General features: G+C 49.8%; 1 long non-coding RNA gene across 1 annotated transcript in view; it reads left to right on the plus strand.

Moving 5' to 3' along the window:
• Window positions 1-947: 947 nt before the first annotated feature.
• The window catches only part of LOC308473748, an 86,623-nt gene continuing 70,962 nt past the window's right edge, over window positions 948-16,608 (plus strand). The window contains exon 1 of the long non-coding RNA XR_013984278.1: window positions 948-1,062. This is a non-coding gene — a long non-coding RNA (uncharacterized lncRNA). The remainder of the gene's footprint in view (window positions 1,063-16,608) is intronic.

Here is a 16,608-nt window from a genome sequence, read left to right on the forward strand (position 1 = left end):
TATGCCTTGAGAGTATGTTTTTTGTTTTGTTTTGTTATTGTTCATCGCATGATGTTAGACGGCTTTTACAGGCAAAGGAAAGAGAAAGTAAACGGGTTACAAATAGGGAATTATCCCTCGTTTAGCATTAAAATTCATTTAGATAAAATTGCCACAAACATTTAAATGGAGAGATTAGTTCCCCCTCACGCCTTATTGCACACTCTCAATGGCTCCGTTAAGAACATTTTACACGTTGGAAATTCCGCCTTCTCAGCCTGCTCGCTGTTTCCTAGCTACCCACATTCAAAGCAAAGGCAGCAGCAACAGAAAGAGAAGAAGGGAGGGAGAGAGTGTGTGTTGGGGGGCGGGAGGGGGAAAGTTTTTTTTTATTATTATTTGGCAACCAGATTGCAATTCATGCACTTGGATCTGCTTTAAGTAAAGGAGAAAATAAAGAAACAGGCGCTTTCCCTCCCTCTTAAAGCACCCAGTAACCCTCTATGGAGAGACAAGGCGCTGCTGCCATAGCCGTTGATCCACTTTTAGTCTCCCCCCCCCCCTTTCAAAAACGAAGCTGGGAATTAAGTTTTCCGAGAGCCGTCTAGCACAAAGAAAGCGAGATTAATTTATGTCTGTATCGGAAAATGCGCGTGTTTTTTGTGGGAGTGGAGCGATGCGCGCGGAGGGGTTGTGTGTGTGTGTGTGTGTGTGTGCGCGCGCGCGCAGCGAACAAAGATGTCCTGGTTTCTGGCGCGTCTGCTGCTCTGTTCCGCAGATTCCCAGCGCGCGCGCGGAGCGGTGCGAAAAGGGCTCTCCAAGCGCGCGCGCTTAAACGTCTCCCGTTTTGCAGCGCTGTGAGCGGAGTGCGGTTGTCTGTATTTAAAAATCTCTGGAGGGATTAGTTTGAAAACAGATCAGTTGTCCTCCTCCTCCTCCTTCCTCTCTCCCCCCCCTCCCGTTCCTCCTCCTTTCTCTCTCTCGCTCTTTCCCCCTCTCGCTGCCACCCGCTGCAGAGCCCAAGGAGAAGGAATGTCAGCTTCGACTGCCATCTTTTGGGGATATGGAAAAACGACCCGATAGGTAGGAGCCCGCCCTCTTCCTCCTCCTCCTCCTCCTCCTCCTCGCTTTCCTTCCCTCCCGTCCTCGTGCTGCTTCTTCCCCAGCCCCCCGAGTCCAAATCTGGGCTCCCACTTGTGCTTGCTAGGGAAAATACTTTGGAGCGCAGAAGGGAACTAGCTTTGCGCCTTGGCCATTCTGCATGGAAGCATTTGCAGAGAGAGGGGCTGGGCTGGAGGGGGAGACCCCGGATCCCGCCGCCTTTTTCTCCCCCAAGTTCCGCGCAAAAGTTTTCCGGCGTCCCCGCCGGTCTTGCTTTTTTGTCAGCTCTTTCTCCCCCCCCCCTCCCCGCCCCTGCAAAGATTGTCCGACGCTGCCGCATGCGCGCTGGGGCTTCCTCTTTGCCTGTTTTGTGCGCGGCGAGGGTACCGTATTGCACCGAGTCGAGTGTCACTTGAGAAATTGCGAGAAATCCCGCTTGATCGGCGGGGTGTGCGGGCAGCTGGTAGTGGAGAACTTTTACCGTCGTGTTTGGACATGATCCCTCCTCCCCCGCCTTTAAACCCCCAACCAAGGTTCTCCGTAGAGTTATTGCGCGGATAATACAATTGTTCCAAGATTAGGGTCGCTGCGATTAAAACAATACTTTAGTTTTATTTTTGTTTTGATTTAATACACCTTGTCCTTCTTTTTATCAGTGCCGCCGCCGGATCCACCCCAAGTCTGCTGCTGCCCTTGTCACTTTTCCTAGGCAGGGGTAGGGGGTGCGTGTGTGTTTGGAGAAGCTGAATCATGGAGATCTTGTTTGTCTGCATTTGAACTCCCGGCTTCTCCCAGGAGCCCGCAGAGCGGAGTCCGGTGGGGTGGGCGAGGGTGGGGCGCAAGGCCCCCTCTAGAGGCAGCACCCCCGAGCGGGGCGGGAGGGACCACTAGCCCAGCCGGGCAAAGGGCTTCGCCTCTTTCTGCATTTGTCAGCCGCAGAATCGGAAGCGTCTCCGTCCTCCTCCCAAGTTAACAAATGGCCCCTCCGGTCCCCCTTTGGCCGTTGTGAACAGAGAGATCTCCTTTTCTCCCCAGCGCGACCCCGCTCCTCCCCTGCCTTTTCCCTGACCATGAAGTGGCGTTGGATAGTATAGGGCAGGTTTATTCCAAAAAGCAAAAAAACGGAAAGGCAAAGCAGTTGGATCGATACGACACGGATTTGGGAGAGGGGATTTTTGTTGCTGTTGCTATTCGTTTCCTGGGGCGGGGGAGAGGATGCTGGTGTTTGTGTGTTGCTGGACGGAGGTCTACCCCCTTTTCTCCGCCCGCCTCCTTTTTAAAGTCCTGCAAAACTTTTCCTCGCCCAGCTTTGTTTGCAGACAAGCTCGATCCGCGAAGGGAAAAACAGGAGGAGAAGCGAGAAAAGGGCGATTTGCTCCGCTTCTTTCTGGTCGTGGGGGCGGGGGTGGGATTTCGTCCCGGAACACGTGTCAGCTGGCAAAAGAAGCACCACGTGTGAGTCTGCCCCCGCCGCCTAAAATCCGGCATCACAAGGCGGGATTAGCTGTTATCCCCTCACCCACTCAACTTTCCAGCCTCCTCGGAAGATAACCGCTTTGTTTCTTTTCTTGTTCAAGCCAGCCTGCTCTCGATTGTCTCCTTCGGCCTCTCATGCCCAGGTCCTGCCAGCCTCTCTCTCCTCCGACCAAAGCCCTTTTCTGAGGGTCCATTTGCACTGAAGGAAAGGGTGGGACCAGCATCATCCAGCCCAGAAGAGGGAACCTGGGGACATTTCTGTGCTTGGAGTGGGAGTCTCTCTCCCCCGCCCCCCACTTCTCCTCTCTCTTTCTCCAGTGTCAAAAATCACAGTCGGATCCTTCAAAGTGTGTGCGAGAGTGTAAAGAAGAGAGCCATCTCCTTACCTTCTCATCCCCTCCTTCCTGCAAGGCGTGCAGCCTGTGTGTGTGTGTATAACCAACAAAGGTTATTCTTCCTCAAGCTCTAAACCTACCTCACGTGAGATCGGGGGGATAATATCAGTTCCATATATCCTCTCCTACTTTATCGAAATCCATCCAACGTGTGTGTGTGTTGGAAGGAAGGGGGTGCGTGTGGAGCCTTTCCAGCCGAGCGAAACGCACCCGAAAGTCCGAGAAGTCCCTAAAGGGACCCGGAATAGCAAACTCAGCCAGTGGCTTCTCCTCGCCGCTGCCGGTCACAAACCTCCCAAGGCGAGCGACTTACCTTTGGCCGGCTGCTGTCTCCAAGGTGCTTCGCAAACGGTGGCGGACGCTTGAGTTAAAAGTGGCACCTTAAAAAGTCGTGGGGGTTGTGTGTTTGGGAAGATGTGTGGGGGGTTTCCCCCTATTTTTAAAAATTTTTTAAAAAGGTAAACTATGCCTTAAAAGTGAATCTGTCGCTCCTCCTGTGTGCAAAGACTGGCGCGGGAGGGGTCTTTCCAAGCAAGGCTTGCTCCACAACTTGTGAATTAATTTTGGAATTGTGCCCAAGTGTGGCTAGCAGTGAAAAGCAATTTTAGGCTGACAAAGACACCATCTTCCACGCACGTACATGAGCGTTCAGACTCATAGACCCTTAAGGGGCAGGTTTTCAAGGGAACCTTTCCAGTTAGAATGCGCTGCTGAATGATTCTGCTGAAGAAGGCTGCAACTCACCCAGGAGTAAGCGCCACTCAGCGCAAAAGGATTTACTCCCGAGTCGACCTATCGCATCGCACTGCCAATCGGTTTTCATGCGAAGCGCGCCCACCACAACTAGTCAACAATATAAGCAGTTATTCCAGAGAGTTTAGGTAGACGTTTAGGCGGGCATCAAGACCGAGAAATTTAGAAAGTTTTTCGCAGGCTGTTGTTCCTCTGGGTTGCCTTACGCGTTGATCCTAAACCCATGACTTGTAAGAATGTCCACCCGGGGATCCTAGCGAAAATCTCCAAGTGTGTTTGATATCCCCCGCCCCAAGGAATAGGTTTGTGGATGTGAATAGTGTGCACTTGATCTTGTATTCTAAAGCTACCATTCCGTTAGTCTTTGTGTGTCTATCCTCTTTGTGTGACTTTGCTGTGTTTACTGGAGGTGTAAAAAGGACTCCCCGGCTCAAGGTTTGGAATCGCAAAAGGGCCGCCCTTACTAGACCGTTAGAAGACGCAAAGTACACTAAGATCTTCTGTAAAAAGTGTGTGTGTGTGTGTGTCTGTCTTATAAGGGGCGGAGATTGACCCCCCCCACTTTGCCGAATCGGGCCATTTGTCCTAGAATCGTGATAACGCAAGATCTGCTTTTGTTCAGGTTCTCGCTAGAAGGTAGTTAATAAACTCCTAAGCAGTCTCAGCAGCTTTGTATTTTATGTAGTGGACAGAGGAAATCTTCCAGGGCTTTAATGTGTGAAATAACTAAATGCCTGTGTGGCAGCTGTTTCTAAAGCCAAAACTAACTCTTTGGATCCATTGGGGGTGGGAGCGGGAGAAGGAGAGTGAAAGGCAAAAGAAAGGACTGCTCTTTTTTTGTTTTCTTTTTTCCTTTGGTGCCATTTTGGATGTCATCTGTTTCCTCGGTAACTGCGCTCAGGCCCCCAAAGCCCCTGGGCTCCCGGACTGTTAGGAAAAAAAAAAAGCCTGCTATTTCTGCAGCGTCATTTATCACTGTCACCGCATAATGATTCCCCTTGCAGCTTCTTATTGATGTTTGTAATTGCATTATCTCATAAAGGGGAGGGGTGAGATGGGGGGGGAGTGAGATGATCAATGAAACCGAGCTGTGCATTGTGGGGTCAGGAGATACGCGCGCGCACACACACACAACACACACAGAGAGAGAGAACTTTAGCGCTGCACAGGGGCGGCGATCTGGCGCGCGCTACCTGATTCTGCAGGGACCTCACCGCCACGATTTCCTTCTCCTTTCTTGTTAAGAGGTTTGCGTAACCTTTTGGTGAAATGCAAAATCAAGGACCTGCCTTGCTGCGTTTCAACCAGACAAGGAGCAAGTCCTTGATGGGGAGAGAAGGGCGGGAGGCTCGTGATGCGCGCTGCCCAAAGTGGGCGCAGGAAAGTTGAGAATAAGTACCCGCGATTCCTCCCCGCAACTAGCCTCTCCTTTGATGAATGGAGCTCTACAGGGAAATTGACAAAGGCTATATCTGGAAGCACTTAGCAGCCCGCAGCACTTTAAAGCCTCCCTTTAAAGCCCCGCTTTCCTCCCACCCGCACCCTCCGTGTCCTTAATGCGCGCTGCAGATTTAGCGTGATCGCCTCCAGATTCTCCCTTAGGATCGCGTCGCCTTAGGTAGCTGGCAGCCAACGGGTTGGTTACCTGACCAGTCAAGAAAATGAAATTAGTCCACACCTTGTCCCTGACTCGGGAACAGGGTGGCACCGTGGCGTGGCGTGGAGCTGACACGAGCCACGGGGCAAATCGAGGCAGCGTGTTGCACAGGAGAGGAGGGGAGAAGAGGCAAAGGGCGGCGTGTGTCTCTCTCTCTCTGTGTCTTGTACTCTGATTCGAGTAAGTTCGCCTATTAGGTGGTATGTCCCACTGATTTCAATTGAAGCTAAAAATAAAAAAAGGAAAAACAAAAACAAAAACCCCATGCTCAGGATTGCAGCAGCCCCGCGTAAAGTGTGTAAAATGGTGATTGTGCGATTCTCCGACCCTCCTGCTGTATTGTCACCAAAATATATAAATACTGCGAAGATTATTTGTTTAGCCACGGACTAGGGGAAAAATGTGGCATATTAATCCTCTGGATAAAATAACCGCTTGGATATTTCATCCAGAGGATTATGCCTTGTTCAAGGCAGCAATTTTCGAAATTCGTCATGTTCCCTTTAATATATTTCTATATATACATAATTTGGATAAGTGGGAATTGCTAACCAGACATCTCTCACCCCATCATTCAAGGCGAAAATAAGAAGAAGGTGATGCTGCTGGAAATGCCAAATTTAGGCAAAGGATTTCCACTTTGCTCCTCCATTGTTTACTCCACTTAAAAAAATAAATCTCCAAGTCCCGTCCCTGCAGGAGATGACCCAACAGCGCGAAGCAGGACTTTTAAAATAAACGCAATACGGAATAGAACCCACAATGTTAGACGGGTTTCGGTACTCATCCTCGAGTACTGCATAACAATCGCTGCACATCTATTTTCTGAGCAGCAAATCCAGTTAACTTTTGCGGGATTTAGGTCCCGAGTAAATGTTGTGAAATCTGAGCGCAATTTCATGGCAGTGAATTCTGCGAAAAGGACTGCTTGTGACTGTATTTAAGATCGGGGTGTGAGGCATGAAAAAGCCCCTCTCTAGAATCCAACTCAGAGGGTATTTACAGTCTCCTGGGGGTGTATTTAGACTGTCTGTTCCCATTGAAAGTCAATTGAACTGCCACCACCCGAACTTAAACGCCCTTTAAATGAAAAAGGAGGAGCGCTCGATTGATGGGGCCAGACTTCAGGTAAATGTATCCGGAATCTGCATGTAAGACGACAGCACCACGAAAACACGCGGCGCGTGTGGGGTGGGGGCTAAAGCCACCGATCTGGGACCTTTCTGCACTGCGAAATTGCCAGCAGAAAACATTTCCTAGTTAATATTGTTGCTGTTTCATTTTGGAGAAGGGAGGTCCGAAAAAGTTCTGGAGGAGAAATTACTTGCTGGCAGGTTTCCCTCCTGCTTAGATAGATCACAGCTTTACAGCTGAGCGTTTCTCATCGGTTTTAAAATGGCAATATCGGCTAATAAAACTATCTGGATGTTAAAGTCATTATTGTGAGGATCTCCTTCCTCTTGCATCTTTTAAAATATATTTCTTGTTCCGCCCCTCTCTCCACCCACTTTTGACCAGTGCTACAACGATGTAGGCAAATAAATATCTTGAATTTTGAAACGACAATTTTTATTTGGATCAGGATTTTAGGTTGGGAATGTTGAATACCATCTTAGAAGATTTATTCTCTCTTCTTCCCCATTAATGAAACAAACAAAACCTTTGAACGGTTTTTAAAGGAAAGAGATTGAGTACTGGAGTTCATGGTTAAAAATCCTGATTATTTTTTTTTAAGTCTCGGTTCAGAAATTATTTATTTATAGAACGAACATAATTAAAGTTAAAATAAATAAATAAAGTGCAGCTGCAACACCAACAAAAAAGCCCTCCCTGATTTACGATTATTAAATCTTTGATTGCCATGTTAATGTTTCTTATTCTACCTTTCATTTGCATTTTAATCTATCGAATCTTTACAATATCCCTGCCTCCAGTGATTGATTACAGATCTGAAAGGGGTGGGGGAGAGACCAGCGCCGGCCTCCGAGCTCTCTGTGCCTTTTTCTACCCCCCCCCATCTTTTTTTTGCTGTCTAGGAAGCCTTCCCCAACAATGTTAAGGCAAACAGGACAAATTAATTATGCTCTTTTAAATGTCAAAGGTATAAATAATTCCCCGCCGCCGCCTCCCAAACGCTAAATTTTTCCGCCCCTCGTTCTGATTGTTAGGCTCCTGTTAGTTTGGGATGTGTAGTGTGTGTGTGTGTGTGTGTGTGTGTGTGTGTATGTTTGTTTGTGTGGTCTCCTCATCCTTATACAATTAAAGGCCCTTGTAAAAGAGGGTTAAAAGAAACCGAGGCGATTGTCACTAAATGGTACTCTTTCGCGTGTTTTGTTTTGGTTCTGTTTTTCAAGGTGAGAAGTTCAGGAGCGGGCCGGCCGCGGCGTTTTTCTGCCTTGTTTTGGCTGCAAACCTAGCCAAGCCCGAGCCAAACTGGGAGGGTGGGGGTGGGGGGAGTCGCTGACAGACCAGCAAACGAAGACAAAAGACAGGAGACCCCCCTCCCCCCTCCTGGTGTTTACTGACTTTCCCGGGTCTTCCTTTTTGCGCGGCCCGAAGGCTCCCCAGAACCTGGAGCCGCTGCGGCTGCGGCGCCCCAATCCTCGCGGCGCCTTTTGCAAAGTTGGGGAGCTGGGCGACCCCCCACCGACCCCGCTCGCTCCCTCCTACGGAAAGCGAACTGAAACCTTCTGTAGGCAACTGCCAACCCTTCATCCCTTAAGCTGTTCAACGAAGTGTTAATAGAAGGGAGAAAGAAGGGTTTTAAAATATATAAATATACGGTATATATTTGTATTGGGGGCAGGACGAGCAGGGGCGAACCCCGCAAGGGGCAAGATCGGGGGTGGAAGGAGTTCGCTGAAGCAGAGCTGGCAGATTTCTTTTAGGGAAGGAAGTGGGGGTACGGCGGGGGGGGGAGGTGGGGAGACTCGCCCTGCTGCTCCCCGGCTCCCCGCGCCGTCTTATCTGCCACCCTGACAGGCGAACGTTGCTGCCCGTTCCCACGACTCGTGTCTTCGGGTCAGCAGAGAGGCGGGCAGCACGCGCTAAGCGTACCGCTCGTCGGGGAAAAATCTCAGGCAAGCAAGCGGGATGGCAGGGCTCTTGAAGCAGGGGGTGGGAGGCGGTGTATTGCTGCGAAAGGCGGCCGTGGCTCGCTCACGCAACGGAGCTGTCCTTGGGGGGTTAGGATTGCGCGCGCGCCAGGGGGAGCCAACCTGGCGCCCTCCAGGTGCTGCTGAACTACATCTCTCTGCTTATTGGCTAAGATGGTGGGGGCTGGTGGGTGTTGGGGAGGGGGCATACGGGGTGCCCGTACGTGGTGCGCGCGCTGGCTTCAAGAACTGCGCCGCACCCGATGTGCTTGGCACGTCCATCGGCCCAGTCCCGACGGCTCCCTTCCAAGTCGGGATAAAACGGCGTGGTTAGAACCAGCCGGCCTGCAGCCACTGAATCCTCCCTTTCTTCTTCCCCCAAAGGCGATTTCGATACGAGCCAGTGTCCTCCTGCAGGTTGTCAGTGGCGTTGATGAGCTGAAAGTCGGAGTACTAAGGCGGCTGCCTCGCCGCAGCAAACCGCGGAGACAGAGCAGCGGGCGGACAATAATGGGAAAGCTCGGTGGCATGAAAATGGGGGCCAGGGATACAGATCCGAGGCACGAGCGGAGAGAGGAGGGCGGGGGACAGTATTAAAAGGAGCCATCGAAGGTGAAGATGAACCGGGAGGCCGGGCAGGGGAAAGTAGAAAGAGTCTTTAAAAAGTCCGAGCGAGGTGTCCCATCCGCCGCAGTTTTCTGGCGGCTGGAAGGAACCGCACGAAATTTATTTATTGCCGGGGGTGTCTAGGGAAGGGAACGACGAAGAGCTGGTCTCTTCGTCTGCTGAGGGGAGCGCGCGCGGGCGCGCAAGGAGAGCGGAAAGTGAAAGCGGCCTCCCCCGACGGAGCAGGAGGGAGAGTGCGCTGCAACGCTGCTACATCGCCAAGGTGACGCGCGCCTCAAGGGGGACCTTTCTCTTCCCTTCTCTGGTTAGAGAGGGAGAAAATAGAGATGTTGCCTTGAGCAGCAGCCGCCACTGTCTTGAGAGGTGGCGGGGGGGGGGGGCGGTGTTTGGGGAGGAAGAAACCTCTTCCCTCCGGCTCGCCCAAGCAGACGGGGCGTCCGCACGGCACGGGAAAGATTTTCGGGACCGCGCCGGGACTTGCAGGCTGGCTGCTGCGCAAAAGGGCCGGTCAAAGCCCCGAGAGCCCGGCGGGGCGGGGAATCCCCTGGCCAGGAAGTGGGGGTGGAGGGGTGTGGAGTACAGCCAAAGAGGGCATGCGGCGGCGTGTTGTTCGACAGCGGTTGTGGGGCCGGTCCCCCCCCTTCAAAATCAAAAAATATTTTTTTTAGCCTTGTGCGGTGCCAGGCCTGGGGGGTGGGGACTGCCCCAGTATCAGCCCTGTTGCCCACCCCCGGGGGTCTTTGTCGACCTCCGTTTTGAATTCCGCGGAACCGCCCCCCCCCCCAGTCCTGTTCAAGCGCCGGCCAGGGTTAAGCATGTGCGCAAGCCGCGCCTATGGGCCGCGGCGGATTCTATAGCCCAAATGTATTTTGGGATCCTAAATCCTACTGGCCTCGGTGGTTTCCTAGGGCACTGAAGACTTTCCACGGGTCAGTGGTGCCCCAAACTCCAGGCCAACACTGCGCCCAAAGGGGGCTTTTGGAAGTCTCCCCACCTCCAGTCTCCTCTGGCCAAGTCGGCTCGCCTCTGAGAAGCCGGAACGAAGGTGGCGCTCGCTTCAGCTTCGGAGCCACACCCGAATTCCTCCTTGGAGCTGAGCGGCTCCCAGCCTGGAGGAGAGGCAGGCACGACCTTGGCGCGGGGTTGCCGAGGTCAGAACCGGCGAGGCGGCCTCAGGGGTCCGCGCTTCTCCACCTGATGTGATCTGATCCGAGAATGGGCGCTGTGTTCGCCTGGAACGAGGCGTCCCGGCGAGCGGGGCCGCGTCCCGCCCCGTCTCTGCCAGGGGATGCGCTGTCCAAAGATATTCAGCGCATCCGCCGCGCCCTGCGCCCATCCTCCCCGCACTCCAGGCCGCTTTCCTCGGTTCAGAGCTATCTTATTTCAGATCACAATCACTGCTGACATTCGGGCTTCCCTTTGATCGAGGAAGGCTCAGGAAAGGCACCTGAGAGGGAACTGCCATAATCCTGAGGCCAGATCACAGAAGATGGGCGTTTGTAGGAGATGCGGAGGTTGCAAACCGAGAGTCTGAGCTTCCTGCAGACCTGCGCGCGCCCTCGCGCTTTTCATTTATTTGGTTTTTCCAGGAAAGGGAGGGGGGCTATGCTTTCCATACCATGGAGTTCTAACTGCTTTGTGTGGAGGCCGGAACAGATTTGTTCCCGGAATTTCCACAAACGATACCTAGCTCATCAAAAATCTATTCCAAATCCTGAGCACCCAACATTTGCCATAACTAGGTTCGTGGGTGCGCCTGACCCAGTTCATTTTTCCAACACACACACACACGTCTATTCACAGTGCATATAAAGAAAACAATTATTGGCATTCTGCTGCCCTCAGCTTGACAAGTTGTCTGTCTCACTTCAAAGGACGGTTACCTAATTGTTTCCAGAGGTTAAAAGTAATTAAGCTACATTAGAGAAACCTAAGTAACACAGAGAAGGGACTCCCCCTCCCTTTCACACTGGGACCTCTTTCTTGGACATAGGCGGCTCTGTCTCTTTCTCGGTGTCCTTTTGAAAACGCGAAACTGCTGGAATCTGCCAGTTCCACAACACAGTTGAAGGTCACTTGGCTATAGCTGCAGATTTAATTTAAAACCGGGTTATGGTGTCCGATGCCTTGGTTGGAAAAAGCCACGGTAATTGTGCATAGTTAATGCTGAGAGGACACATATCAGTCATCAAATATTAAACTATTTGTACATATGTATCATGGAAACTTCGAAAAGAGTCTTCTCCTTGCCCAATAATTCTCCAAGGCTATGAGGGTGTAAAACTGCACAGTCCTCAGCAATGGAGAAGTGCATTTGATTACTGTACTTCCAATAATTTGGAATATGCTTAGAATGAACAATTGAGAATTTCCATCTTTTCTGCATGTGTGTGTTTATATAGAAGCCATCATTTCGCCAGTAATATTTGCTTTCTTGAAGTTCTGATTGCGAAAATAGCATACATACGGTAGTATTCATGTGCGTAGCCAGGATTTTTGTTGGGGGGAGGAAGGACTGGGGGGGGGCAGGACTTTTGTTTGGGGGGCAGAACCGACGTGATTGGTCAGTTAGTTAGGTGTTTCTATTGTTTTACTTGATGGGCCCCTTGGCTACACCCATGGTAGTATTGTTAGCAATTACGAAGCAATACACAAATTACATTACCTGCTTGCCGCGTTCAGAGATGTTTCCCCACTTCTGATAACTTTGGCAAAAGAGAGACAGCCATGCTATATTTTTGTGCTATATTGATAGGCAGTTGGAAATGTTGAAAGAAAATTGTTGATAAAAATGGCCAAATGCCCCAGTTGAAATTCTCGTGACTGACTCCCATTTAAAACAAAACAATAAGAGCAATGTTTTACAGCATAATCTTAATGGCTGTCTACTGTGAAGCAAATCCCAATAAATTTAATTATAATGTGGTAAATGTGCTAAGATTCTCCTAAGCACGCTTGCTTAGAAGCAAGCTCCATTGAAATAAGTAGGAATTATTGTCAAGTTTACAGGCTTAGGGTAGTAAGTATGTGTAAATGAGGAGTGTTTGAAAATAAGGGGGAAAATAAGATAAAAAATACTATTATCTGAAACTATTTCCCCCCTTATTTTCAAAAAATTGACTCAAAGCATTTTTTTAAAATGCAACATACAATTCCATGCTAGGAGATCATCTGCAATTTTGTACATGAGCAAAAACAAAATTTAGGGCACAAACCCTACTATGAACTCGGTCTTTAAAGAGAAGCGATCAGGAGAAATGGTAACAAAATGTTTGTGTGTGTGTGGTGGAAATAGGGTTTAGTGTAACTGGTGTTCATTGTTTTTGGTTTTTAAAAAAGTCTTGTGAATGCTCTAACACCTCAACATGTTAAAAATCCAGTCCAATCTCTCTCTCCCTCCCTCTTCTCTTGTGAACCCCATCAAAAGAAATATGATCCAAGTCAAGACACTTTGCTGCCTGAGGCGGACTGCCTAAATAGTGCGTAGTGGTGGTAAAATACGACAATAAATTAATACTTGATCGCCTGTTGCCAAAATCTGCCTCTGGAGGCAGACCTTCTTACTTCCCAAATTATTCCTCATTCTCTCCATCCTTTGCAGACCCATCTCCTGTGTTTGCTTTCATCCAGGAGTAGTCAACATGGTGCCCTTCAGATGTTGTTGGACTCTATTCCTAGCAGCGGAGACTCTTTCCCAGGTTCAAGGAGGCACAAAGGGGATCTTCCAGTCGCCCTTGTTTCAGTGCAGCAATGACCGGGGTCACTGTTCTAGATGCACATTCAGAGCACATTTCTATTTGCAGTGGCTGATCAATTTCTGCAGGAGCTGGGGACAAATTGGGGGCGGGCAGCTAGAAAAGGGCGGTTCAAGTGACACAACTCCTTCTGCAAGTTCAATCTGTTGGAATGTAACCAGTGGTGGACTTAAGGTAAACCCCAGTCTCAAACGACTCTGGGGTTGCAGCGCTCATCTCGCTTTACTGGCCGAGGGAGCCGGCGTACAGCTTCCGGGTCATGTGGCCAGCACGACTAAGCCGCTTCTGGTTAACCAGAGCAGCGCACGGAAACGCCGTTTACCTTCCCGCCGGAGCGGTATCTATTTATCTACTTGCACTTTGATGTGCTTTCGAACTGCTAGGTGGGCAAGAGCTGGGACCGAGCAATGGGAGCTCACTCCATCACGGGGATTCAAACTGCTGATCTTCTGATCAGCAAGCCCTAGGCTCAGTGGTTTAGACCACAGCGCCACCCGTGAACTTGGAGCTCTCAAATTTCAGCAGTGCCCTGTGCGATGCTAAAATTTGCCGCCCCCAACTCTCTTGCTCCGTTCTTCAGCATTGTTGTGGCACCCCCTGCAGTGTGGCACCCTGGGCACCCGTGTACCAGTCGTGCTACCCTAAAACCACCCCCTCTGGAACTCAGCTTGCACCGGAGGCTGATTTGTTTGCATGGGAAAGAGCAGGTAGAGAGAGGAATCTCATGTTTCCTCGACTGTCCTTCCTGACTTAACCTGTGATGTAAGAGCAAGCACCACTTCTCCACCTTTGTTAGATAAGGACGATCCCTAGCTCCAGCAAGCATGTATTTCCTGTAATAAATTCAGCTTTCTTGTTTCTCTAAACTCAGAGTTGCAATGCGATTATATCTAGGGTAAAGCGTGCTCTTCCAACACGGATTCAGTGTCAAGTTCAACTTCTGCTGAGCATTTTAACTCCACATGTCAACACAGGGCGAGTGCAGCTTGGTCTGTTCTTCTAGTGCCCCGTGGTCCTGCCCACGATGCCTCTGATTTATGCACTTCCCTGTGTGGTCTGAGTTAGGGTCAACACCCTTTTCTCCGTTGTGGGTCCTGCAAGACTCTTGCGTTTAGGTTTCTCTGTCTCTTTAGGTGCAAAGGCATATACACCCAGCAGGCATAGAAGCTGCGATTGCTGCCTGCCAATGTTCTGGCCAGGATCTTGTTTCCTGAAAACCTTTACAGATCTTGCTGCCTGGTTGAAGGATGAGCTTGTTGCACTTTGCACTGCACTGGTTCCTCTATAAACTACAGCAGGGCCTTCTGCTGCTTAAAAAACAACAACAACAAAAAACCAAAGACAAAAACTTGTGCTGTAACCTATGGCTTTGCTTTATATGTAATAGGAACCAGTTGCTTCCTTCCCCTCCTTAAACAGACACCATTCTATTCCTGCTATTGTTGCACTGCAAAACTCAACTCTGTTAGTAAGTCCTCTGCCAGCCGCATCTCAGCTGAGGGGAGATGACAGGATACAGGAAAACCCCACCAATAGCTGGTGAGTTAGGCTATCTTTTTAACAACATGTCTGAACAGGGCTCTCCTTTGGTCGCTGAAGTTGTGTTGAAAAGGCTGGTGTTCAAGTGAGTCAGCCAAATTAGTGCTCCAAACCGCAGCGTGAAGGCTGTTTGGAGAGTGAATCATGGCTAAGCTGTGTGCACTTGAATTAATGATGCTAACATTGTGCATGTGGCTCTCTCTCTAGAGAGTTTTGGCAATGGTGGTGCAGGGAGAGAGAGAGAGAGGGAGGGAGAGAGAGGCAAAATACTTATGACCCCAACAGATTTTTGAATGCCTTTGTGATAGCGCAACTGCATTGGAACCATGAGCTTATGAATCAGGAGTGTTGGTGAAAGTCTTGCAAAACTGCCTTTCTCTGGCTTAAGCATGCGGCACCCAGTGCTGTACTTGCTGCTTCGTGTGATTTTGGGGTGAGAGGTTGAAGGTTTGGCACAATTTGCGAGATGGAAGTTTGGTACTATTTAATAATATTGCAAATTCTGCCATGGGTTTCCATGGTGCTGGGATTTTATTATAGAGAGTTTCTAGACTGTTTGATTGTATCAGCACAGAAGAACACTGGGGTAGAGACTGGGATTCCCTACCATCACACACACAATGGCATTCATTTAAGTTGTTTCAGGTGTTCCAAAATATATGGGTATATGAGGCAGAAATTGCTCCTGTCTACGTATCTCTCCAGCTTCTACACCTGCTCCTTCCTTCCTTCCTTCCTTCCTTCCTTCCTTTTGACATATTGTAGGGCTATGTAGGGATAACTCACTATCCCAGGGATACAAGGGCAGTGTTTAGTCCAGGCATCCCCAAACTTGGCCCTCCAGCTGTTTTGGGACTACAATTCCCATCATCCCTGACCACTGGTCTTGCTAGCTAGGGATGATGGGAGTTGTAGTCCCAAAACAGCTGGAGGGCCAAGTCTGGGGTTTAGTCCTTTGGTTTAGTCTTTTCAATAATCTGTAAGGGGAATCATGCCTTGTTTTGTCACACTCACAGAGCAAATTCATGCTACACAAATGTGCAAGGCTGTTAGCTGATTGATTTGTTCTCTGCTTTTGCACCTACCGTTCCAAAGTGGCTGCAACCAAATCAGTGATGGCTGGTGTGCATTGGGACTGGTGGAGTGGAGGGCCTGGAGCCCAGTCGTAGGAGGAGCTGGAGGCAATGACAGGGAGAGTCACCCCTCCCCATAGGTTGTATGGAAGAAGGCCAGAAGGTGGGGGCTGGCCGAGGTTGGGGGATCCATTTGCCCTGATGCACTAGCCTCCAGTGAACCAAGCAACCACTGTCAAATTGAAATCCCATGCTGGATTGAAAATATGTATTTCTGCCTACAAGAATCCCTTGCAAGGCAAGCAACAGATCCATCCCTTTTCCTTGCTCCTCACTATGGCTGAAGGCGCATCCGGTGTCCCCTCTCCCCCACCCAACAGCCCACAGACAGACATTCCTGCCCACAGGCATGCAATACAAGATGGGCAGCTTTTCCAAGAGAGGGGAAATAGAGAAACTGGAAGGTTACAAAGAAATTAAGGCAGGGGAAATGCTTGGGGAGCAACAGCAATGAAATGTAAGGGGTAAGCAGAGCAGGAATTCAGCTGCAAACAAATGAATTAAAAGATACGATTTAAGGTGCTTTTTAAAAAGCAAATGCAAATGCCAAAGAGAAACACAGTGATACATAAGCATGAGTAACTGTGTTTGATCATGTTCATTCTCTGTAGCTTTGTTAGGGAAGATCTATACCATATATTTAAAGCACATGGTTCAAAGAATCATGGGAACAGTGGTTTCTCACTGTAAGTTCTGCAATTTCCATTGCTGTTAAAAAAACACAAGTCCAAGGATCTTTGGGGGGAAGTCATGTGCTTTCAATGTATATGTACCCCCCTATTGCCCTGCTCTCAGATCACATCTATACCATATATTTAAGGCATACGACTTCCCCAAAGAATACTAGGAACTGTAGTTTGTTAAGGGTGCTGGGAATTATAGATCGTTGAGGAGTAAACTAGAAATCCTAGGATTTTTTGAGGGAAGTAGGGCTGGGCCTGCCCACGAGGCAGAGGGAAGCAGCCACCTTGGGTAGCAGAATCCCCTGGCACAGCACCATCGTGGGTGCCAAGCTCACCCCTGTTGTTGCTGCTGCCAGGATTGGGCAGCTGCAGCGACAGCTTCTGGCGAGATCTTGTGAGATCTCCCAAAACTATT

Source organism: Podarcis pityusensis (assembly GCF_964106645.2).
Source record: "Podarcis pityusensis genome assembly, chromosome: 3".
NCBI classification, from domain to species: Eukaryota; Metazoa; Chordata; class Lepidosauria; order Squamata; family Lacertidae; genus Podarcis; species Podarcis pityusensis.